The sequence below is a fragment of the Elephas maximus genome, chromosome 8 (genome assembly GCF_024166365.1).
Source record: "Elephas maximus indicus isolate mEleMax1 chromosome 8, mEleMax1 primary haplotype, whole genome shotgun sequence".
In the NCBI taxonomy this organism is placed as follows: Eukaryota; Metazoa; Chordata; class Mammalia; order Proboscidea; family Elephantidae; genus Elephas; species Elephas maximus.
The window spans coordinates 99,148,598-99,175,061 of NC_064826.1; the positions used below are offsets into that span (position 1 = coordinate 99,148,598).

At 42.4% G+C, this 26,464-nt stretch overlaps 1 protein-coding gene across 3 annotated transcripts in view; it reads right to left on the reverse strand.

Annotated features, from left to right (window-relative positions):
- ELMO1 (engulfment and cell motility 1) overlaps window positions 1–26,464 on the reverse strand; it is a 635,207-nt gene that overhangs the window by 560,205 nt on the left and 48,538 nt on the right. Inside the window, exon 2 of one of the 3 annotated variants that reach the window (XM_049894503.1) lies at window positions 15,165–15,309. The exons of the other annotated variants lie outside the window; for them this stretch is intronic. The gene's annotated coding sequence lies outside the window, so the exon portion shown is untranslated. The remainder of the gene's footprint in view (window positions 1–15,164; window positions 15,310–26,464) is intronic. 3 annotated transcript variants of the gene reach the window in all.

The following is a 26,464-nucleotide window of genomic DNA, read 5'->3' on the forward strand; positions in this document are numbered from 1 at the left end:
AGCACGCCAAGCACAGGGCTGGTCTTCTGCCTGGAACATTCCTTCCCCAAACTCCCCTGTGGTTCACTGCAGCTATTCACTCTGGTTTTTGTTCAAATGTCACCTCCTCCAGGAAGCCTGCTGTAACACCCTATCTAAGGTTGCACTCCTATTCCTTCCCACTCCACTACTCTGCTTTCTTTTCCTGATGGTTCTTCTCAAAGTCTGAAATATCTCAGGCATTTGGTTACTGTCTATTTTCTGGATCCCCCACCAGAGAAGAAGCTTCAGGAGAGTATGACTACTGAGTTCATCACCACATCGCCAGTGTCTAGAAGTGGACTGGACATATATTTAAACATAATAAACATTTGTTGGATGAATAACAGAATAAATGAACTTTTCCCATGGCAAAACATGTATGTGAGAGTACACATACACGCACACACTCACTCACACACACTCTCAGTTGCACACATTCATTTATGCACTCACACATATGTACTCACACGCACACTCACACATAAATACACACAGGCTCTAAAGGGATAGCATCTGAGTCCTTGCATTAGATTCCTTTGTAGAGCTTTAAAATGACAAAAGCTAGGCCAAGCCTGGAGATCCCAATTGAGTAGGTCTGGAAGGGGATGCACGCTCCACAACTGATTCTAATTCAGAGCCAGAAGCCAGAAACCCAAAACCCAGGGCAAGAGGCTGAACCACCTATTAACTGAGGATCTATGCCCCTCCTGAAGCAAACAGTTAAATGCTCGGCTGCTAACTGAAAAGTTGGAGGTATGACTCCACTCAGAGATGCCTTGGAAGAAAGGCCTGGTGATCTACTTCTGAAATATCAGCCTTGAAAACCCTATGGCACACAGTTCTACTCTGCCACACACAATGTGGCATAAGTTGGAATCAACTAGACGCAACTAACTCGTGGTGGTGGGAAATATTTCAGGCGCTGTGTTTAAACTGCCTGCTCTTAGCTCAGAATGACTTCCTATATCAAGGAAGTGCCTGCAGTCCACACTTGTGTGAGCTGGGGTGACCTCATTCCTGGTCTTGAGAGCCCACTTCCTTAAGGAATAAGCACACTTTCTTAACCAGTGTATCTTACTTATGAAGAAAGGGTGTGCAGACCAAGAATGCAGGCTTCCTTTGCCTGGCCATCCTATTGAATGCTGCAGTTGTTATCACCAGGTGGGAGGAGAGGGAGGGAGGAATAAGCAAAGAGGAATCAGGAAACAGATTTGGAAATGGGTTTTTTTATAGGTTTGCAGAGGCTGATTGTTCCTGTCTGTGGAGACTCATTGCGAGGAGGAGGAAAAGGCTGAAGCAGTGGATCACAGGGCCAAGATGGAACCACAGGCTCTTCTGATAGTCCTCAATGGCTCATCATTCTGAGTATTCACTGGGCATCACTAGGCCCAGGCTCAATCCCTTCATATGGAGCATTTCGTCAAACCCTCACAACAGCCTTATAGGTTAGCCATTATTACCCCTACGTGTAAATGAAAAAGCCATAGCACAGAGCAGATAAATTACTTGTTCACGGTCACAGCAGGGAGGTGGAAAATGCAGGCTGATGAAGCCTAGGTCTGTGAGTCTCCCAGGCTGAATGTCTTTACCTTCAACAATGTACCCACCACCCCACACACATGGATTTATCCCCTGCATCCTTCAGAGGTCCTCAACCCTTGACGCACATATGAATCACTTGTGACCTTTGAACAACTACTTGAACTACACTACACTCCCAGAAGGGGCCTGGTGGTGCAGGGGTTAAGAGCTCAGCTGCTAACCAAAAGGTCGACAGTTGGAATCCACCAGGTGCTCCTTGGAAACCACATGGGGGCAGTTCTACTCTGTCCTATAGGTGTCGTTATAAGTCAAAATCAAGATTCTAAATGAATTGGCCCGGCGTGAGGCCTGGGCATTGTTCTTTGTTTTTTTAGCTCCTTAGAGATTCCAGTGTGCAGCTAGAGTTAGAAACCACTGCTCCAGGCCCTAGTAGAAGCATCACAGATAGCATATATGACGAAAGAACCCACAATACAGAAAGAATCCACTATACAGAAGAATTGGCTAAGAAGCCTCTGGAACTGAGGGTGTGGTTCTGACTCATTCTGGAAAGAATTCTGGGGTACTGAGCTCAAGCCTTGAATGGTAGGCAAGGTCAGACTCTGAGGTAGCGTTCCCCAAGGGGTGTACTTAGTAATGGACTCCTGTGGGAGGCAAGGCGCCTGGTCACTCACCATCCTGGAACTGGAAATCCACAACGCACGTTTGTACATTAAAGGCTCAGAAAAGTCCTTCAGTCAAGCGATCTGTTTGGTTTTGTTCATCCCAGTGTTTCTCAAACTTGTTGGCCGTGGAGGATCTGTGAAACACACTTTGGGAAAACTGCCTTAAAGTCTAAGTGTGAAAGGACCCATGATCGTGTGGCCAGATTAATTCAAGCCTAAAACAAGGGTGGAAGCACCACAGGGGCAATGAGCACTCTGAGCTGATGGCAGCGGGTCTCTCCTTAAGCCCAATGAAACTAAAGCAAAAGATAAATTATTACGACCCCCAAAAAAAGCCATTTTCTACATTGTTGTAATAAAGAATCCTGATTTTGTTCTACAATCGATGTAGATGATTTTTGATAATATTATAATTCATATGCCACCACATTTCAAAGAATGACATTTCAGCCCTCTGGGAAGTTGAGATTGGGGGAAAGGAATAAGATCGTTTGGGACAGAGCATGTTGTGGCTGGAGAAGCCAAATGTCATCCTGGCAGCGCACCAATATCAACAACTGCCTAGAACAAAACAGAAGTTGGAGAAAGTTATCTTGGCCTTCTTTACCTCCTCGCCCATAGAAATCCATGTGGTGGAATACGTGGTCCACTGTACAAAAAAGACCACACGAAATAACAGCTGCCACCTATCAAGCACGAAATAAATTCTGAATTTCAACAAAAGCTTTGGGAAAGGATCCCTTTAAGTAGCACACAAAATAATCCAACGCACGCAAACGTGGCTTCTAAAAACAAAATCACGGAGTTTACATTTTTTTGAAGCAGGACTTCCTCAAACAGTTTCCTAAACACAAGCACTATCTCGTGGGCCATTTCAATATCCGAAGTCTTCTGAAGTCTTTCAGGTTTTCTCTTTTGAGCAAATAGACGTTTTTAAACTTTAATTCAAGGGAAGAAATTACAATGCAACACCAAAGCACTGCTTTCCACTGCAGCAAATTAGAGAGGGCTAATTTGTGGGCACAACCATGCCCTGTCATCAGTACTTTGTCACTTTAATTTAGCACAACCAAAACCCCACAATTCCTTTCGATTTTACTTCTCTTCATAGCAGAATTTTAGCCTTCACACTGGGTTTCAAAGAGTCCAAAATAAAACCTGCCCGCATTAAGCAAAATAGCCACATAAGACCTTTCCTTTATGTGTGGGGAAAAACTTCCAAAGTTCAGAAGGAGGTTTAAAAAAAAAGCACTAAACAGTCTTGGCAGTGTTTTTAAAACCCTGGGATTTTCCTCCATTGTGTCGGCACGCATGGAGATGGACAGGTTTATCTCCTCTAAGAGACACAGTGACATTGTCACTTGAGATCTGTATGCTTTAACCAAGGACACCAAACCAGGTGTGGTCAAGTTGATTCCAACTCAGGGTGACTTCCTGTGTGTCGGAGTAGAACTGTGTCCCATAGGGTTTTCAATGGCTGACGTTTCTGAAGTAGATCACCGGGCCTTTCTTCCGAGGTGCCTTTGAGTAGACTTGACCCTCCAGCCTTTTGGTGAGCAGTGAGTGCAATAATAGTTCGCACCACCCAAAAACTCCTCTAATCCATTGCTAAAACATTGCAGGCATGCAAGAGCCTCTAAACTTCATGAATTGTCAAGTTGGAAGGTACATCTTCCATCCTGCCACCCTGTGGAGTATTAAAAGTAAGAATGATAGCATGGGCTCCGGTCAGTAGAGGGACGTGCTAGTGTCCGGATTCCATATTCTGCCGTTATAACGGCGAATCCAGTCATACTTCAACCCCAGGCAACAGACGGTCAAGAGTGTACTAGAACCAAATGCTTCCGAACGTCCACCTATCGACGTGCATATGAAGCACAGCATCCCAAGAGCCTTTACAAGTGAGAGCTGCTCTCTGAAATAAAAATTAATAATGGTAAACAGAAAGACCTCTTTCCCACAGTCCCAGGGGTGCCACCCGGCTTCCAAAATCTCATAGACTTCCCTATCCTTCTGCCTTTCTCTCCTCTGGAAATTGCAAGCAGATTCCCCAGCACTTTCATCCCCCAGGGAGCAAAGCCTTAAGTATACAACACCTGTGCTCTCGTTTGGCAAATCATTTGGTTAGAAATGTTAGTAACGGGGGGATAGTGTTCATAGGCTAGCCCAGTGGCAAGTTGTAAAACGAACCATAGACATGGAAATACAGGCTGCTTTAAAACTCAAATGGTAATTAGAATTCAGAGCTAGAGCTCCACCATAAATCTGCCCTTTGCAGCTGTCACTGGAAGCAAAAAGTCTGCCTTGTGAGGGAGCAGGGACCCACAGCCCAGTACAGGGAGCATTTCCTTACACAGCTGTCAGCCCTTTGTCACTCGCATGGAGAGTGATGGGTTTCACATAAAGCTCATGCCCCCTCAGCAAGCCTGACAGAGTTCATGGCAGCAGAGCTCTTTCCATCAAAGAAGAAAACTGTCAGACAAAGGCACAGCTTAATAGCATACCCCAAGGAGCACATTTCTTATGACAGCCCCACTTTTATTTTTCTGACATCTAGATGCATGGAGGTTCTGAGACAGAATGAAAGTGAAAGATACAAGTCCCTAAACAGATGGCAGGTCCTACCTGCTTCGAACAGCACTGTGTTTTACCTGGGTCCCTGGGTGAGCCAAAAGGTTTGTTCTTGGCTACGAACCAAAAGGTCAGTGGTTTGAACCCACTCAGTGATGCCGTGGCAATCTGCTTCTGTAAAGATTACAGCTAAGAGAACCCTATGGAACAGTTCTACTTGGTAACATATGGGGCTGCTATGGGTCAGAATCACCTTGATGGCAACGGGTTTGGTTTTGCACAGGTGTGCGTGCATGTGTGCATGTTTCAGGTGATTCTATCTCCATCTCTTTCACTTGTCCACAGTGAGTCTGGCACTCATTACAGCTCCTGACCCAGTACGACAACAAATAGACAGCAAGGACTCTACAGCTGGGGGCTCAAATTGGATTTTTGGTTTTGTTTTGTTTATAAATGAAAACCACATCTCTGTTCTCTGAGCCTTGTGGCACTCACCACCCCACTCTCTAAGTGATTATTGCCATCTATCAAACGCTAAGGAACACAGCTCTTCAAGAGGTAGCAATTTGAGATGGGAGAACAATCTGGTAGCCAACATCTGCTGCTCAGCACAGATGGCCAGGCCAGGACTCAGTAGCTCAGCTGGTGACTGTGTAGATGTTACTTTCCATCCCCAGACTGAACATGTGCCAGAAGAAGGTGGACCTCCCCTTTGGTTCAAAGTCCGCAGTGCAGAAACCCTAAAACTGGGCACATTCTGGAAAAGGAGTGTTATCACATATGGTTTGAGAAAGGATAAAAGTAAATATAAGATTATATTAAGCTGAGGGCTTCATCAGAGGGACCTTGGAAGAAAGCCCTGGTGGCCTGCCTCTGACATGTCACAGCCTTGAAAGCTCTATGGAACGCAGTTCTACCCTGCACACGGAGGGTGGCTGCGAGTCAGAGGACTCAGTAGTAACTGGTTAAGTAGTTAAGGTGGACCAATGTGGGCCAGTCTGTATTTATGCACTTCCTTTCTAAAAATCAAAACAACATCCTAACCCTCCTTTGAAGAAGAGAGAGTTGATGCCAAACAGGATCCACAACTCTTCATTACGCACAGAAGGGTTGCTTCTCAGCTGCAGGTCAGTTTGGAGGCACAGGTGTCAGGTTCAGGCATCTCTTCAAAGGTTTGAACAGGTTCTCATGTAACACCCACCATTTGGGACTAAGGACCCTGGAGGAGACCTGGCCACCCATGCAAAAAAGCAGCAAACTCTCCAGGGATGGGGAGGGGCTTCGTCCAGGGAGAGCACTCCAGATGTGGAAAGGGAACTGTCATCTCCAGGTACACACAACAACCTTGTGTGGCCTTTGTCTGCAACAAGGAACTGAACACCTTTGGTTCACAGCAGGGAGGCAAGCTGTTTTCCAAAGGTGGAAAAATATCTATTTTTGACTAAATCTCTAAAAGTCTGCAAGCCAGGGAAGTTAAAGAACATTGTTGTTATGCACCATCGAGTTGATTCTGACTCATAGTGACCCCACGTGACAGAGCAGAACTGCCTCATAGGGTTTTCTTGGCTGTAATCTTCATGGGAGTAGATCGTCACATCTTCTATTTGGGTGGGTTCAAATTGCCAAACTTAGCAGCGCAGTGCTTAACCACTGTGCAACCAGGGCTCCTTAAAGAACACTAAAACCGAGAAAAAACCAAACCCGTTGCCGTCGAGTCAATTCTGACTCATAGCAACCCTGTAGGACAGAGTAGAACTGCTCCATAGAGTTCCCAAGGAGCACCTGGTGATTTCGAACTGCCGACCTTTTGGTTAGCAGCCGTAGCTCTTAACCACTATGCCACCAGGGTTTCCTAAAGAATGCCAGGAATAATGAAATATTCCTCCTCTAAGATGGTAACCCTTTAAAAAAATAAAATCTTTCCTTCCTTTTATATGGATCCAAACTATTTATTTAAAAAAATAAACAGAAGAAAGTTGCTACTGTAGATATAATTTTTTTTCTAGCCCAAGTTCCCACATGTCCTGTGGTCTCCACAGTGGTTCACAGGGTAGCAATGAGGATCACTGAGTAACCTGAACAAAGTGGCCCATGACTCCGAGAGTTAATGTATAAAATCGACCCCAAAAGAGTCAACACCAAATCAAAGATGTGCCAAGAATTTAAAGAGGCCACAGTGCTGCAAAGTCTGCAGACCTTGATAACAGCCTGACTGGGGCTATTATCATATCCAAAGGAAGAACACATCAGTCAGAGCAGGAGGTAGCCAACCGTGAAAGCAGACACAAATTGTGGCCTGGGAGCCCACCCACGCTCTCTCCTAGGGAGGGCAAGAGCTGCCCAAGCACTCGCTCCTCCATATCCCCTTGTCACATGCAAGGACTTTGTGTGGGGAAACCAGGTTGGCCTACCCTGAAGCCCCTTTGGTCAGATCACACTTCTCTGGGATTCTGTGTTTACCAAGCGCTCTCCTGATTCCACTCGGTTTCCCTTGAAGTTTGCCTATAGGGAGAAAATCTGCTTGTCAAAGAACGCCAGTGGCCTTGATTACCTTTCTCACAGTAACTTATCAGTTAGGTGTCTAAGACCCTAGAAAAAAAAAGCTGAGCTAATTGCATCTGCCTCTTTTTTTTTTTTTTTCCCCCCCTAGAAGGCAGCTCTGGTCCTCTGGAGCTGGCAGTTCTGTTTCCTGAGCTTGTTTGCAGAGCCCAGGCTATGTTAATTCAGAGATAAAGCTGTCAGGTAAGGATTATTGAGACAGGATGCACGTTTTCTCTTGGCCAGGTCCCTCAGCTCCACCACCCGTCTTCCCCCCATTATCCAAGGTCTGCAAAGGCTACTACTCTGTGTATTCCATCAGCCTGTCATACAGAACAAAAGTCGCATCTTACCCAGGAAATCTGTCCATGGCACAGAGTGCCAGCTTGCTGACTGATTTTTTTTTTCTTCTTGACTCTTATTTCAAAGCAATCTTCAACTTACAAAAAAATCTGCAACTCTAGTACAAGAGTTCTCCTCTGTCCTTTGAGGTCACTACGACTTAGAATTGACTTGACAGCAATGGGTTTCAGTTTTTTAGTATAAGTTGCAAAAAAAGTATTAACAAGTATTATAAAGTATAGTACAATACTTTAGTGTGTATTTCCTACAAAAATGAGATTCTCCTACGTAACAACAACGTAGTTATTGTTGGGTGCCGTCAAGTTGATTCCAATTCATAGCAACCCCATGTGGCAAAGTAGAACTGTCCCATAAGGCTTTCTTGGCTGTAATCTTTACAGAAAGAAACAGACTGGCAGATCTTTCTCCCACAGAGTCCCTGGGTAGGCTTGAACCACCAATCATTCGGACTCCATCACAGTACAACCGTCAAAATCAGGATATGTGTTATATTTACTCCTTAGAGGCCATTCAAATTCCATTAAATACCCCCAAAAATGTACTTTATAGCAAAAGGATTCAGTTCACACAGTGCTTTTAGTTGTCACTTTAGTCTCCTTCATTCTAAAATACTTCCTCAGTTTTTCCTTGATTTGTCTGACCTGGACACTTTTAAAGATAACAGACTAGTTATTTTGTATGACGGTCCTCAATTTGGATTTGCCTGGTGCTTCCTCTGATTAGATTCAGGCTACGCATCTTTGGCAGGAATATCACAGACAAGTGATTCTGCATCCCTCTCCTCACGTCCCATCAAGTGCCGCATGATTTTGATTTGTCCCATTGCTGATACTGTTTGGATTTTTTCCCCCAGTTTGTTTTTATATGCACAGATTCCCACAAGTCCACAAAGACTGGCCTTCCTCCCCAGGACAGGCTGTGCTAGGGAGAGCCTTGGGCACACATCTGGGTCTGTACCTTCTCTTCCTTCTATCCTGTGCCATGGTCCCCTACTGGAGGAAATTGTGGGATGGCAATGGCAGTTAATTTAGAAATACATTGATAGGGATAGGATAGGCGTAAGAAAGGAAAGAAGAGAGATAATGGTGCTTTTGTGGGCAAGCAGAAAAATACCACATGTCATTACACAATTTTTCCACAGCTAAATAAAGGTAAGATACATTAACTTTTTCATGCTGGAAGTGTGCTATTTAACTCATTCATTCATGCCACAAGCATTTATGGGGAGCCTCTCCCTGTTAAGCATGGGGACACCAACTTATATAGTGCCTTGCCTTGCCCCAAAGGAGAACGTGGTCTCTTACAGAAATGTTAGAAGCAAACAGCTACAGTACAGTACTGAGAAGGAGATGCTTGACCTGATCTAGGCTAAGAGGGAAGCAGTCCAGTAGAGGGAATAGCTCAACACAGCCTGGCATATTCAGGAGCCAGGAAGTAGATATAAATAGGGCTCTAAATCAGACTGTGAGCATAGATGAGCTACAGGCGAGGGGAGACAGGAGAAAGAGGTAGGCAAGGGCTAGATCAGAAAAGCTTTAGATGCTCAGCAAGAGTCTGCACCTTGTCCCTTAAGTCATGGGGAACCACTGAAGGATTTTAAGATAAGTAACAAGATCCAGCAGTTATTTTTACAACAATCTGAGGGAGCATCCTACAAAGGGAGAAAATGGAAGTCAAGCGATGTCCACAAAGAGATACGTGAAGAGACAACTGCCGTCATCCTCCAGACCAGACGCTGAGGAGAACTAACCGAAGGCTGGAGCAGTATGGAGGAAACAAAGAGCAGATTTCACAGAAACACAGGATGCAGTATCCACAGGATTTTGCAGGTACCTAAGAAAAGGAGAGGAAAGTATCAAGAGGGCCCAGAGGGCTTCTGGTTTAGGTGGGTAATCAGGATGCAGAATACGAGAAGAGCTGTTGTCGGTAACTGAGTACTTCCAGAGACAGAAACAATTTCCCACCCTCTTAAACCTGGAACCCCAGTGTATTTACACTCATCCAGGCTACTGGAGTGTTTCGGGGACAGAGCGTGCCGTTGTGGACGCCATGGGATGCTGTGTTTCAGCCTTGGTATTTTAATTACATTTGATTTCCTAGTGTTACCTGCTGCAGTGATTATCGTGGGCATAGCTGAGAGTAGTTTTAGAGCATTAGGGGGTCCGTAGAGGGGGAGAAGGAAGCAATATTAAGGCTTGCTCCTTGTCTCTCTCTCTTTATCACTTATGTTTCCCTAATCATTTTCAGTATTTTTTGAGTGGGGCAGCCAATTGTTGACTTGATTTCACAGCACAGTGCTCATATACTTATTTTTAAGTGAGCTGAATTATAACCAACTTTATTTTGGGAGGTTTATGAATTCCTTGAGAAAACCTGAAAAACATCCTAGGGTATTAAAAAGCTAAGCTTAGGACCTATACATTTATATACTGAAAGATGAAAACCCTATTTTTGGCCAAGATCTAGAAGCAACTGGTTCCTCTCCTCCTCCCCCAACTTTTTGTTTGGTTTTGCTAATGTAAAGCAAGGGCCTCTGCTACTTCTTATTTGTTTTAAACCACTTCTCTACATATACAAATAAGCAAATATTCAGGCCTCAGATTCAGAACTGGGACTTTCTAACTACAATTCACCCAAAAACAACTGCATAGCCATTTTGTACCCTTAAAAAAAATGTGGAGAAGAAAATGTGGTGATATCATAGTTCATTTGTAGGTAATCTCAGTATTTTTTTTTTTCCTTCACCTATGTCTTCTTTTACTAATAATTTACATTACTAGTTATGAAAATACTGAGTCTCCCACAGCACACTTCATCACAGCTCTTCTTGGTGGGAATCAAGAGAGTTTTCACGGTAATGTGGTAAAGTGTAGTCACTATTGAGCCTTGATTCAGATACACCTAGGACCATTGTTCTTTCCGCATTACTAGCTGTCGATCCTTCATTAAGTCACTTAAACACCTTTAAGCCCCAGTGTCTTCATAAGTACAATGGAGATAATGGTAAGCTCACCTAAGAGAATGTATATGAAGCTTAAATTGAATAGTGTGTGTGAAAGCCTCTAACACTGTGCCTGAAGTCATTTTCAAAAAATTAAAAATATAACTTTCATGCAAACCTAAAATGAACATGCACCCAAAATGTTCATTTTAGGTTTACATGATACAGTAAAGATTAACTTAATTCAATGAAGGAACCAGTGGGATGGTAAAATTATTTCAAACTATTACAGGAGAGCAAATTTAGTCACTGACAGGAAAAAAAAATGCAGACATAGCATTACTAAAATACATATAAAAATGCTTAATGCCCTAAAAAAAAAACTACAAGGCATTAAAGCTAGACCTTTGTAAAGATCTCTCTAAGGCAGGAGATTTATTTGCACCACTATTATGCAAGAATCATTTACATCACTATCTGGTTTCTAAAGGTTTTCATCTACCATCATAGAATTGAAAAATACCCTAATTAAAAAAAAATAGTAAATAGTAAATCAAAGAATAGCACATATCACTAGAGAATGAGATAATCCTTAGTTGGGGCTGTTAGACAATGATCCAGGAACACTGAACGGCATGCAGTCACTTTTTGGCCCATTTCCAGGTTTTAGGTGTATGTATTTTTTCCTTTACACTAGCAGATCACAGGTATTCAATGAATGTGAGTCATAAAATAATGATTTTGTGAATGATACATATGAAATCTTATAGGTCTCAGGCAAAGAAATAATAAAAGGCAAATTCATAGCTTCCGATTCTTTCAAGATTGAGAGAAAAAAGGAGAAATGAAAATGACCGCAGGACTATTAATCTAAATTGATAACTGAACAAGGAGAAAGAATCAGTATAGAGAGAAGGTAGAAATTTTCCTCAGAAAGAAACTGACTCAAAAATACACAATTAGCCATAGCCTTAAACTCTAACAGGGTAGAATGTCTGCAAAATACATACACAGTCAACTGAACATTTAAAAAATAACTTACATACATATTAAGACAAGAAACAACTTAAGATACAAGAGAACTCAAAATATTGTTTTTTACTGTCTCTCACATTATAAACTCTCTTAATTTCATTTGGCCTTTGTCTATCACTTTGAACGCCAATACTGAGCCCAGTGTGCAGAAGAGGAAGATTTAAAGATTTGACAGAAAAGTGAAAAAATGTTCAGGCTCATCTTTGAGCCAACTATATTAGGAACTCCCAAACGTACATGTAGGGTCAATACAATGGCTATGAAAGGTATCCTAAGACCGACCCATTCCATTGCATATGCACACTAATAGTGATATGGACATGTTTTTAAAGACAGAGCTGGACTCGAATCAGGTCAACCTGCATTTGCATCTCAGTTACATTTACCATATAATCTCTCTAAACCTCAATTTTCTCATCAGCAAGGCCAATAACACATTTCATTAGGTCTGCTGTTAGAATTATAGGCGTTCACATTTGTAGAATCTCTAGGACAGCCCCTGACACATAACAGACACTAAGCAAATACGTATTATCTTTTCTGTCCACAGGGTTATTTCTTTTAAATGTGTAAAGACATGAGAGAGCAATAAAGGGCTTTTGAACTCTACTCTCAGTCACCTAGAAAGTAAAGAGGTTAATATTTGTTGTTTTTATTTTCCTTCATATTCTCCAGGACTCGAATGTTTCTTTCAATGAAAACTCAACCTGTCTATTTACTTAGATGTAAACATTCAACAATTATTACATCTTCTTTCTTCTGAAGCACCTGTCACTGCCTAATTCAAGAAACAGGTTCAGGAACCACAAAGGAACTGACTTCCCCAATCTTGTTTATCTTTCTGCTTGGATGGTTTCCATTATTTTATTTACCTCCTGACATATGAATCCTGGTCACTTGAAACAAAAGAAAAGCTTCTATGTAAGGACATCAAAGAGCTAAAGCGTCCTCCCCTAGGGAAATGCCAAAGGGCTAGGTATCAGAAGACATCCCGTGCTCCGTGACCTGCTGCTGTTGTCACATCACAGTTTTTCAGTCTCACTTTCAATCATAAATCCCTCTTGGAGAAAATGGAAGAAGGATGGCCTTAAGTGGGTCACTCCGATTCCTGAGCTTGCTCCCCCAACAGGCCTGATAAACAAGTCTGTGCCTGTGAGACCCTCCCTCACTCCCAAGAAGCACCCTGTGTGTGAGTCCCATCCTGACCTCGGAGATGCACAGTAAGGCTTCCTTCAAGGGTCCTTATTCCTGGCACCTCCCTGGGACACACCACCCCCTGCTCAAGGCCTGACCTCCTAAGGGGTTCACTCCCACCTTCCTAGCATCCTCCAACCCAGAACCAACTTCCCATGGTAGGTGTGCTGAATTATTAGAGGCCAGTTCCAACCCAGCTTCATGAACACTAAAGCTTGGTAGAACAAGGAGCAACACCCCCACATGTATCCTCACCAACCCCACAAGCCACTGCTAGCCCGACAACCTGTCCCTGAGACCCTCCAGTCAGGATACCATATTCTTACCTTGGCTGGTTAAAGAGCCTCAGTCTGCAGCTGGGCTTATGCCCTCCTACCCAGGACCCATTTCAATTCAACAGGCACATATATTGTAGATTCTGACCCCTCCTTGATCTGCCCTGCCTCGATGTCACGAGCCTACGCATGCTCTTCCAGGAAACGGCAGACAGCTGGGGCCATGTCTTGTATTCAACTCACTCAGCAAATTCTTGCCAGGAAGAGTTAGAGGGGAGGGGAGCAAACCTCTCCTAGGACTTGGCTGGAGGGCTCGGAGAGTCGTGCAACTACGTTGCATAGCAACCTAAAGTCCATGTAAAGATTTTCAGTCAGTGAGTTCTTGCTGAAGGAACCACCAATTTTTTATTTCACCAGGTCCTGAACAACTCTCAGGAAACCCTGTGAGCAGCTACCCTGTGCCAGGCACCGTAATATTCCCCCTTTTCAGCCCCAAAGCTATCCCAATGTAGGCAAAGAGAGGGAACCCATATATTTGATTGCTTAAAAAAAAAAAAAGTTGTTGTGGACCTGCCTTTGATTGCTTAAAAAAAAAAAGTTGTTGTGGACCTGCCTCTGACTCGTGGCGACCACATGCGTGTCATTGTAGAACTGTGTTCCATAGTGTTTTTAGTGGTTGATTTTTCAAAAGTAGATTGCCAGGCCTTTTTTCCGAGGTACCTCTATGTGAAGTCAAACCTCCAACCTTTCAGTTAGCAGTCAAGTGCGTTAAATGTCTGCACCACCCAAGGACTCCATTCGACTGGTAGCCACTGTGAACATGCGTAGGAAAGAAAGGGAATTTGAACATCTTCTCTTTTTCTCCAGGTCGACAAATATCCATGACACATTTGGATAAGGCCTGACATTGTGCCATTCTATAACAGGAATAAGGGGAGTTACTTTGTTTTGGGGGAATTTTACAAATCCACAAAGAAACCAGAAGCTCTATTTATCTGAAATTATTTATAGCACCATACCTCCAACATCTACAGATTTTCACATGTCCTTTAAAAGAACCCATTTCCCTTCTGCAATTCTCAGTGTGCTCTGACATGAAATGGGGATAATACTGTAATCCCCATACCATGCACAGCATGAATCCTCCCCTGAAAGAACTGTTAGAAGCAATAACCAAAAAAAAAAAAAGAACTCAGACCCAAATACATTGCCATCCAGTTAATTCCGAGTGTTAGAGAGCATAACTGAGCTTCACAGGGTTTTCTTGACTCTAATCCTTAGGGAAGCAGATTGCCAGGCCTTTCCTCCACAGCACTGCTGGGTAGAATGGTTCAGTTCTACCAACTTTGCAGTTGGCAGTTCAGCCAACTTTTAGGTTAGTCGTCAAATGCAAACCATTTGTGCCACCCAGGGACCTAGGAGCAGTAAACAATTTAAAATACACAAATTATTCAGCACAACAAACGGGTTCCAAAAATAGATAATTGGTCATTCTGTTCCCCCTGCATTTGTGTGAGGAACACCAATTAATTTTAGAGGGGCAAGAGCAATTTGGTGGCAAATGTACAGGCTTCAGGGGAGACTTTAGTTCCAGCTTAGCTAGCTCCTAGCTACTTAATATGGCACTAGTTCTGTATTCCCCTGTCTTCCCCTACAAAATGGGGATGACCCTTACTTTGGAGGGAGTTATGCATTGTAAAGGAGTCCCTGAGTGGCACAAATGGTTAAGTGCTCGACCTACTTACTAACCAAAAGGTTGTCAGTTCTAATCCACCCAGAGGCGCCTCAGAAGAAAGGCCTGGCAATCTACTTCCCAAAAAATGACAGCCATTGAAAACCCTAGAGGGCAGTTCTACTCTGAAACACATAGGTCAGAATCAATTTGATCACAACTGGTGGTAGTATGTATTGTAAATGACATTACACAAATAAATACAGAACATCTGACAGCATGTGCTCACTCAGTACCCAGGTCCTTTGTCGGACACATAGCGGAGTTTGTTTATTTAAATACTGTACCAGTAAGACTCCAAGGATCAAGAGTGGCAGAAGTCAGTGTCAGTAAACATCCACCGCAGATCACAACATGCTGAGTGAACTATGACGCCACTGGAGTAATTAATTTCCAAAGAACACATCAGCTTGACCCAGCAGCAGATCCACCCTTAGGGAGTACAAAACAGGTCTGGTTTATTTGTTGTTGTTGCTTTATTATTATTATTTTTTTTAATGTATTTTTCTATTGTTGAAATTTCAGGGCATAAACGCCAATTACAAAGCATTCTAAATAAAATACATCTGAAAAGTCCACATTTTCTGGCATAGACAAAATACTACATCCAATATAAAATGCCTTTTGGAATATTCACAAATTTCATGCAAACATGGAAGGTGGTCAGAAAAGGAAACAAATGATCCTTTTCAGTTACACACGAACATTTGATAAATTATGTCTGAAAAGACCAGGAAAGATCCAGCCCTTCACTTTTAAAGAGTAAAACACCCAGGCTGCTGACCACCTTCGTATCTCCCACCTCCAGCCCATTTCCTTGTCAAGGAAGAACTAAGATTTAAACCACTTTAAAAATGGCAAGGTTCTCCTTCTTTAACACCGGGGACAAAACCAGTTTTCTTCCAAATGGTGTATAACTTGAGCATTTGGCGGTTTTCAGGACAGAAAACCTAGGGATTCTGAGCAGGACTTAGTGGGGACTAATAATTTTTTCTCACCCTTTTCCAAAAGTCTGACTCTTAGAATTAAAAAAGACCTTCGCAATCATCGAATCTAGGGTACTTTCACACGTAATTTTAGCTACAGAAGCCTTATTCAAAGGAAACCCTGCAGGAGCACTGTCAGGGATTAAATTATGTATCCCCAATTTTTTTTTTTAAAAGTGTGCGTATCAACTTGGTTAGGCCATGATTCCCAGTATTGTGTGGTTGTCCTCCACTTTGTGATTGTAATTTTATGTTAAAGAGAATTAGGGTGGGATTGTAACACCCTTACCAGTTCACATTCCTGATTCAATGTAAACGGAGTTTTCCTGGGGTGTGGCCTACACTATCTTATCTCTCAAAAGATAAAAAAGAAAGGGAAGCAAGCAGAGAGTGGGGGACCTCATGCCACCAAGAAAGAAGCACTGTTAGCAGAGCCCGTTCTCCGGACCCGGGGTCCCTGCGTGGAGAAGCTCCTAGTGCGGGGAAGACTGACCAGAAGGCTGACAGAGAGAAAAAGCCTTCCCCTGGAGCTAACACCCTGAATTTGGACTTTTAGCCTGCTTTACTGTGAAGATATAAATGTCTCTTTGTTAAAGGCATCCACTTGTGGTATTTCTGTTATAGCAGCACTAGATGACCAAGACAACCACTAATCTTTAAAAAGCCTCCTCCCTTCTCTGCCTTCACTTTACTCCCTCTGTGCCAGGACTTCCCCATATGCGTTCTAACAAGGTGAGCCATTGTTTCAAGTGGAAGTGAAGGTGTGCTTGTCAAAGAAGTAGGACATTCTATCCCCATTCACTCTTGCTGTAGGGACCCTTAAGCTCATCTTTAGAACCCTAAAAAAAAAAACAAAAACAAAAACATTGCCTTCAAGTCAATTCTGACTCATAGTGACCCTATAGGACACAGTAGAACTGCCCCATAGGGTTTCCAAGGAGCGGCTGGTAGATTCAAACTTCCGATCTTTTGGTTAGCACCTGTAGCTCTTAACCACTATGCCATCCAAAACCAAACCCGTTGGCATCAAGTGGATTCCAACTCAAAGCTCCATAAAATCCAGGTTTAAAGTAACTGGAAGAGCCCAATCCTCATATCAGAGTTGAAATAAGGACACTGGGGCCAAAGAAGTTACCAGTAGCTTGTGCAATATTCCACTGGATAAATGAGAGAGTGCTGGTTGTGGATGAGAATACCCTACACAAGAAGCAGCCATGGGTAGAGAGGCTCATAAAAGTCATTCTGTGGCCTCTAAGCAGCTTGAGTAGTTAAGCAACCCATTTGAGGTCAGTGAGACACCAGAGGGAACCTGCTGGAGGCTTCTGGAAGGGCTTTCATTATTCTGATAAGGAATGTGACAGGGGACTATTGTCCCTTCCTTTTTCTTCCTATTGAGTGTGTGAGGATGTGATGCCTGGCTCTACAGCAGCCATCTTGAGACTATGAAATACGTAGCAAAAGACAAAAAAAAGCAAACGTATTTAGGACAGGGAAACAGAATGAGAGAAAGAGTATGGGTCCTTGATGACATCCTTGAGCTACTTAATGAACACAAAACCACCTGTATGTCAACTTCTGGTTAAGTGAACAATAAATGTCCTTACAATAAAAGACACTGTTAGTCAGGTTTTCTGTTACCACTTCCCTAGATACTTCATAATTAGTGTGCTACACCTTAGGTAGCACCTGAATTTTTCCATGAATTATCTCTTAGTGTAGAAAACTAAAGCCACATGCAGAATTAAAATGCAAGAAGGAATGGCACAGCCCGTTCAGAAGACTGGCAGTTTCTTCCAAAGTTAAACATAGGCTTACCATACAACCCAGCAGTCATGTTCCTTGGTCTTTACCAAAATGAGTTGAAAGCTATGTCCACACAAAAATCTGCACATGAATGTTTATAGCAGCCTTATTCATAATTGCCAAAAAATGGAAGCAACAAAGATGTCCTTCAATAGGCAAATGGATAAGCAAACATGGTACATCTAAACATCAGAATTCATTCATCAGTAAAAAAGAAATGAGCCACCAAGCCATGAAAATACACAGAGGAACCTTACTCAAATGGTTAAGCTCTGGACTACTAGCTGAAAGGTTGACCGTTTGAACCCACCCAGAGGTGCCTCCGAAGACAGGCCTGGCAATCTGCTTCTGAAAGCTCACAGCCTCGAAAACCCTATGAAGCAGTTCTACTCTGCACGCATGGGATTACCATGAGTAAGAATATACTCAACCACAACTAACAACAACAACAAAGTGAAAGAAGCCAGTCTGAAAAGGCTACATCCTGTATGACTCTAACTATATGACACTCTAGAAAAGCAAAATTATAAAGACAGTAAAGAGATCAGTGCTTGCCAGGGATTCGGGTGGAGCACAGGGCATTTTTATGGCAGTGAAAATGGTAGACACTTGATACTAAGCATTTGTCAAAGCCCACTGGACTGTATAAGAATGAATCTTAATGCAAACTACGGACTTGAGTTAACAATAATGTACCATCGATTATAACAAACGTACCGCACTAATGCAAGATGTTAACAATAGGGGCAAATGTGCAAGGAAAAAGCGTATATGCAAACTCTTTACTATCTGCTCGATTTTTGTGTAAATTTAAATCTACTCTAAAAAACAGTATATTAATCCAGAAAAAAAGCAAGAGGAGTGAGGGGGAAGAATCCCCAAAATTATAATTTTCTTCTCAAATCGGTCCAGAAACTAACCCAATTTAACGTGTGCATGGGAAGGTATGGGTCAGCACCTTCCATCCTCATCCTTCCCCACGGCACCTCTCCCAGCAGCCCTCCCCCACCACCACCACCACCACGGAGACCTATCTCAACTTCACCTGACAGCTCCTCCCTCTCACCTTCTCTTCAGTTCATTTGTCCCAGGACGCTGCATGCGTTCTAACAGGTTGCACCAGTGTTCCCACTAGTAGTTCTCCTTCTTTTTCCAACCTTGCCCTCCCCCAACCTCAGATTTCGAGTGCATTCCCCCAGTTCCGGTGTTATTCTTACCACTGACAATGATCTTCAGTTGCTCCTCTACATTATTGGAAGTAACGACCTAATAAATAATAAATTCCGCTGGCCCTTCCAGTTGCGTCTGTTGGGTTCTCCTCTAACAAAGTCATAGTTAAACCACTCCCTGTCTGCAGGGCCCAGATGTAAACCAGTGTTGACATCTCCCTTCTCAGTAAAAACTTAGCAAGGTGAGTGAATCGCAAACCTAGTGGAGTCAGTAGTAAAAAGAAGGGGGTACCTATGCACCCGTTTCAAACGTTTCCTGGGTTTTTTCTTTCCATAATTTTTTGGGGAGGTTGAAGAACCGCCTTAAAAACTTAGTTCTAAGTAGACAGAGGCTGGATGAAAAAAACAATACACAGTTCAAAAAGAAACACTCAGCTACTGCTTGACTCAAATCTCTTCCTTTCTTTTTTCCTTTTTTATTTTTTCTGGATAAAATGTAAATGGCACATGACCAGCCGTCCTCATTGAAAGTGTGATCTCTATGAAATTCACCAGAAGAAGGCATTTGCTGAGCAAACATTCCCTAGAGAGAAGTCACTGTGGTCAGATCAGTGAAGCGTCCGTAATGTGGGCCACCAGCTGGGGCACTGAATGGTTGTGTTAAATAGCATAATTTTTGGCGATAATAAGATTTTATTTGAATGAATCATTCCCACCAATGGGTTTGGGTGTTTTTTTACTTCCAGACCAAACAACAATGAGAATGAATGATAACTAACAATTCTTCCAAAAAGGTCAGGTTTTCTCAGAACCACCAGCCTTTGCACATACTGTTCCTTCTGCCTGAATCTGCCCCCCTTGCCCCCTGCAGTTCCCACCCTCAGTCTACCCCAACCCCATCTCTGTCTGTCATGCTCACATGCATTATTCAGAACACAGCAGGAATGTTCCTGCTCTGGAAAAAACCAAACCCATTGCCATCGAGTTGATTCCAACTCATAGTGACCCTATCTATAGCACAGAGTAGAACTGCCCCATAGTTTCCAAGGAGCACCTGGTAGATCTGAACTGCTGACTGTTTGATTAGTAGCCATAGCACTTAACCACTAGGCAGCCAGGGTTTCCAGAGTCCCCAGAGTTCAATTCCTCTTTTCTCCACATATGGCCTTGTACCTACCTCCTTTCATAGTGACTATCTCTTTGCACTTCCACGTCTCCACTAGACAGCGAGCTCCGTTCCCACGCCCCTCTCTCCAGGAATAACACCTCTCTCTTATTCCCCTTTATTTCTCCAGCAACTTCAACAGCATGCTGTGCACACAGTAGGTCACCAACAGATGTCTACCAAATACATGAATCACAGAAGAAACGAACAGGCAAATGAACTTTACAGTCCTCCAGCGTGGGGTAGCTTTAAAAAGCCTCTAAGTTCCTTTCTGCAAGAAATATTTTTCAGCTTGACAAAATATTAACATACATTACGTGCACCGTTTAGCATGAAAATAAGCTCATAAAATATCACCCTGGGGAAAATCTGCTTATCTGGAGTGATTCTTCCAAAGCACAATGAAACACAAAAGAAATATTATTTTAGGTCTTTTAAGTAAAACAAATACATTGCCATGATGTTTTGACACAGGCTCCTGCTGTGAAATGAATTACAAAGATCCCAAATGTTTCTACATTTCAAACCTTAGGTAACCCCAAGTTAAACTTGCAGTGTGTACTGGGCACCGAAATCACGTCTGGAGTGCATATGAGGAGTCAGGGTGCCAGGATCGTGAATAGGAATATGGGAGTCAGGAAGATTAGCTTTATTAGTCGTCCCAGCAGCTAAAAGGCAGCCTGGCTGAATCACAGCCCAGAGAATCCTGTGAGAAATACTCCAGAGCGCTTTGCAGAGGACACCGTGTGTCCTGAACTTACGGCAGTGCACATGCTGCTCTACCCCACCCGAGGGATCAGCTCTGCTGGTCCCAACAGCTGGCCTCCGGCAAGCTGGCCTCCAGAGGGCTGACCTCAGGAGCACTGGTCCAAACTCACTGGGGAACCAGTCCTAATAAGGACAATGTCAACACTTCCTCCCCTTATCAGTAATCCCCAGGTCCACTGCTGGCAGCAGGCAGAATCAGGAAACCAAGCTCAAGCTGCTGAGATGAGATAAAACCGGCTTTGGGGGTGTTTTCAAGCTGCTTGGAGGAGTTTGTCTTTTGCATCATGTCTTAGGGTTCACTCCTTCGTTCATGCAAACACTTCATTCATGCCCACCCTGGTCTTAGGCCCTGTGTCAAATATAATCTTTGGTAAATAGCCATCCTCTTGGGGTAGCTGGCAAAAAAATGATGAAAGGGGGAAATTTGTACTATCAAAACCTTTCATTGTTATTGTTCTGCATTTCCCACCCACCGTGCAGATCTGAAAGGTTTCCATCTGATTTCATCCTGAATTCAACACAATGAAACAATGAGGGCAATATTTGGATGAACTGGCTCATTTTTCTTCATATGATTTTTTTCATCTTTAAAATGAAAATGTTGGACTAGAAAATCCCAAAGGCCCTTCCAGGTTTAAAACTTGATGGTTCATAAACAGTCAGGAAAACATAAATTAAAACAACAAAAGATACCCTTTTCACCCTTCAGCTGGGCAAAAATTTAAGACTCTGTCACTAGTGTCAGTGAGAATATAGAGTCAACAGGCTCCTCATATACTGTTGATGGGAGTGCAAATACAGCCGGTGTGGAGGACAATTTGGTAATTTATAGTTGAATAAATTCTATGACACTTTTATTCAATGTCTAGGATAATCACACATATGCTCAGAGTGATGTGGACAAAAATATTCTTTGAAGAATTATTTTTTATGACAAAACTGGAAACAACTTACATCAATAGATACATCAAATGTGATGCAGTCTTAAGGTGACCCATTATTTAGCAGTGAAAAGGATAAACTAAATTTATAAACATGGTTGAATCTTGCAAACATAATAATGGACAAACCAAGAACGGTATCTAAATATTGAATAATATTGAACAGAACAATATCTAAATATCATATCATTTATATAAATGAGAGATGAGTGCAATATATATTGTTTATGGATATATGTGTATGTGTGTGTGTGTGTGTGTGTGTAAAACCAGTTACTGCAGAGTCGATTCTGTCAGAGTAGAGCTGTGCTCCACAGTTTTCAATGGTTGTGACCTTAAAAAAGTAGATTGCTAAACTCTTCTTTCAAGGAGCCTCGGGGTAGATTTGAATTGCCAAACTTTCTGTTAGTAACTGAGTGCTTAACCATTTGTTATCACCCAGGAAGTAAATACAGGTAGATAGACAGAAGGATAGATCGATATTAAATACATATAATATCTATCTATACGTAATTCAGTTTGTCAGTGACTCTCAACTGGGGCTATTTTGCCCACTACCAGGTGACCTTAAGCAATGTCTGGAGACATTTTTTTGGTTGTCACAACTTGGGGAATGGATGTTACTGGCACCTAATAGGCAGAGACTAGGGATGCTGCCCAATATCATACGATGTATCTTAAAGTGTTGAAGAGCAAAGACGTCACCTTGAAGACTAAGGTGCACCTGACCCAAGCCATGGTATTTTCAATTGCATCATATGCGTGTGAAAGCTGGACAATGACTAAGGAAGAACTGATGCCTTTGAATTGTGGTGTTCGCGAAGAATATTGAATATACCACGGACTGCCAGAAGAACAAATAAATCTGTCTTGGAAGAAGTACACCCCGAATGCTCCTTAGAAGCAAGGGTGGCGAGACTGCGCCTTACATACTTTGGACATGTTGTCTGGAGGGATCAGTCTCTGGAGAAGGACGTCATGCTTGGCAAAGTGCAGGGTCAGTGGAAAAGAGGAAGACCCTCAACAAGGTGGACTGACACAGTGGCTGCAACAATGGGCTCAAGCATAACAATTGTGAGGATGGCGCAGGACTGGGCAGTGTTTTGTTCTGTTGTGCATAGGGTCTCTATGAGTCAGAGCCAACTCGACAGCACCTAACAACAACAACAACCCCCCCCCAAAAAAAAAAAACAAACAAAGAATGATCTGGCCCAAAATGTCAATAGTGCTGAGAATGAGAAATCCTGCTTTAGAGCTATGACAGACAGATGTCATACTTTACGTTTTATATTATTTAAACATTAAAAATTAAAACGTTTACACTTTAATTATTTAACCAATTCTCCTGGCACAATCTTTCCTGGAATTAAGCAACCTCTGGCTAGAGTCTGGATGCTAAAGAAACAACATGCCATGCATCCTTTTCTTAAAATTAAATTTAAAAATAAAGTCACAGGAGGCTTCTGACTTACACTTTTTTCCCCTTTGAAATCTAAAAGAGTAAAAGGTTCCCAATGACCTGATTCCTGAAGAAGGACATCATGCTTGGTAGAGGGTCAGCGAAAAAGAGGAAGACCTTCAATAAGATGGACTGACACAGTGGCTGCAACAATAGGCTCAAGTACAACAATCATGAGAACGGTGTAGGACCGGGCAGTGTTTCGTTCTGTTGTACGTAGGGTCGCTATAAGTTAATACTACCTCGATGGCACCTACCAACAACAACAACGTCCTAACTAAACACCGTGAAGGAGCTGTCTCCACAAGAACTGATACTCTAAGTCTCGTATTCGCAAGGGCTCCTTCCCTATGGAAACCCTGGTGGCATAGTGGTTAAGAGGTATGGCTGCTGACCAAAAGGCTGGCAGTTCAAATCCATCAGGTGCTCCTTGGAAACTCTATGCAGCAGTTCTACTCTGTCCTATAGGGTCGCTATGAGTCAGAATCGACTCGATGGCAATAGGTTTGGGTTTCGTTTTGGGTTTTTCTTCCCTATAATCACCTCATTGTGTCTATCTCTCACCATTCTTGCAGTTTCGTTTGCTGGTTCGTGACTACAAACTGGTTTTCTTCTGAAAAAACATTTGTAAGTTATGTTTTATTAAACAGAATCAAGCTTTAAATGCACTAAAGTAGCTCATTACTTAAAGGAACTAATGAAACTTCTATGAAGTTTTTTTTTTTTTAAATCATATTATAATCCCAGCCTAATTTATCTACAGGATGACTATACATCAGAATCTGTAGCAAGCCACACACACATACTGAAGTTGGCCCCAAGCTCCTGAAATGGTCTCACTTTATTCTTAACTGCACCTTTTGGTAAAATCTCTTCAAAACCTTGGAATTACATTCTACAACATTTCTCTATGACCAACTTCTAAGAAAAGGGTTCCTGTTCTAGCCAATGTACATACAGGCTCTGATTGACCTGAGACTAGATCTATGCATGTCAAAAGTCAAAGGAAGAACAATCAATCAATAATCTTCAAACTGTGCTGATTCAGAGACAAAACTAGATCAATAAACCTGGAGATATTAAATATGTATATATATATGTCAGAACAGTGGTTGCAAGGGATTACGACCAAAGGCAAGGACTTCTGGGAGGGGGAGTGTGAAATTATAAAGATCAAGAGAGTGTTCCTTTATGGCGATGGGCAGTTCTGTATCTTATTTTGGTTGTAGCTACATGGATCTATACATGCCATCAAATTTCAAAGTACTATGCACACACACGCGAAGACTGACAGCAGGTAAAAACTGGTGAGATCTGAGTAAAGCCTATAGTCTAGTTCATGGTGTTGTGACAATGTCAATGTCCTGATTTTGAAAATGTGTGAGTTGTACAAGATGTCACCATTAAGGGAAGCTGAATTAAAGGGACTTCTCTATATTTTTCTTCACAACTTTTTGTGAGTCTATAACTAGCTCAAAATAAAAAGTTAATCTTTTTTAATGTCAAATTTATTCTTACATGAAGTCTACTATTCTTTTACATGGTGAAGAATAACGAATATGACCATTACATACTGAGAGCTACACTGGAGTTTATGTCAAGGCTGTGATATCTATAGCCTCATGTTGCTCATATTAGAGAAACAGTCATCATGTAAAAAAAAAAAAAAAATGTAGCAAGGGTTAAATAAAATAATGCTTATGAAACTGCTTTGAAAGCAAAAGATAGCCCTATAAGCCTAGGTTTAACTAATAATACTCTTCAGGGTACACAACAGACATGTATACTGAAATTGAAACCCCCAGGAAGAATCTGGCAGCCTAGCTAACCCGTTTTGTATAACTCTAAGATAAGTATGTGGGGGAAAAGATGGCAACGAACACAAATAAGCCCCTGCCTCTCTCCGAGGACTTTCAGTAAGATTCTGCTATTGGGTGAAGAGGGGAAAATAACAGAGAGCATGGCTTTCACATAATTATCTGGAAGTTTAAACGCTGAACAAACACCTCAAGGAAACTCTGACACAACAAAGAACAAACAGTTTAGCACAATAAGCAGAGGAGGGAAGGAACCTGGACAGCTGACAGAACAGGGCTTTGAACCGGTTCATTCCTGTTTGAACCCCTGCTGAGAACATGCATTTCTAACAAGTTCCCAGGAGATGCTAAAGCTGCTGGTCATGGACCAATTCTGAGAACCACTAGTAGAGCAGTGGTTCTCAAAGTTTATCATACATAAGAATCACCTGGGGATCTTGTTAAAATGTACATTCTGATTCAGTATATTGGGGTGGAAATAAGGAGCCCTGGTGGCACAGTGGTTAAAGCAATTGACTGCTAACCAAAAGGTAGGCTGTTCAAAACCACCACCAGCTCTGCGGCAAAAACATACGGCAGTCTGCTTCCATAGTAGAGATTTACAGCCTTGGAAACTCTATGGGATCTCTATGAGTCAGAATGGACTCCATGGCAGTGGGTGGGGTGAAAATGCAAATTCTCAGCAGTGGTTCGAACCAGAGGAACCTGTTCAAAGCCCTGCACACAACACGAGTTTTGCAAATTAAAAAAGTGAACAACATGATTTCCCTAAAACCTACTGGATACCAGGAGCTCATGGGAAGCACTTTACGTTGTGACCTCACTTTGAACTAAAGTTGGCTTCTGTTGACTATCTTCAGTTGAAAACCAAAAATCAAACCCACTATCGAGTTGATTCCAATTCATATCTTCTCTTAACTAGTAACAATCAAGAAGACAGCCATGATTAATGAAGCGCTAATTTTGTGTTATTTTATATGCATCATTTCATTTAATCCTTTTTAACAACCTTATATGGCAAGTGCCCTAGTTATCTTCTGCTGTGCAACCAAACATCCCAAAACTTAGCGGCTTCATATAACATTTATTTTGTTGATGAAAGGAAAATTGGAGCAAAGTTTGGCATTCATGGCTTGTCTATGCTCCACACAGTCAGCCAGGGCCGCCTGACTGGGGTTTGCTGGAGAGGATCCACTTTCAAGATGCTCATTCATACAGCTGGCAAGTTGGTGACAGCTATCAGCTGGAAGCTCAGCAGGGCCCATGGACCAGGGGTCTTGATTCTTCCCACTTGAGCCTCGCCATTTGCTGCTTGAGCTTCCTCACATCATGGTGGCTGGGTTCCAGGAATGAGCACTCCAGAGCAGAAATGAGGTGCATATCATTTTTATGATTTAGCCTTGCAAGTCATGTAACAGTACTTCTGCTATTCTCTATTGGCTGGAGCAGTCACAACATGCCACTCCGATCAAGGAGAAG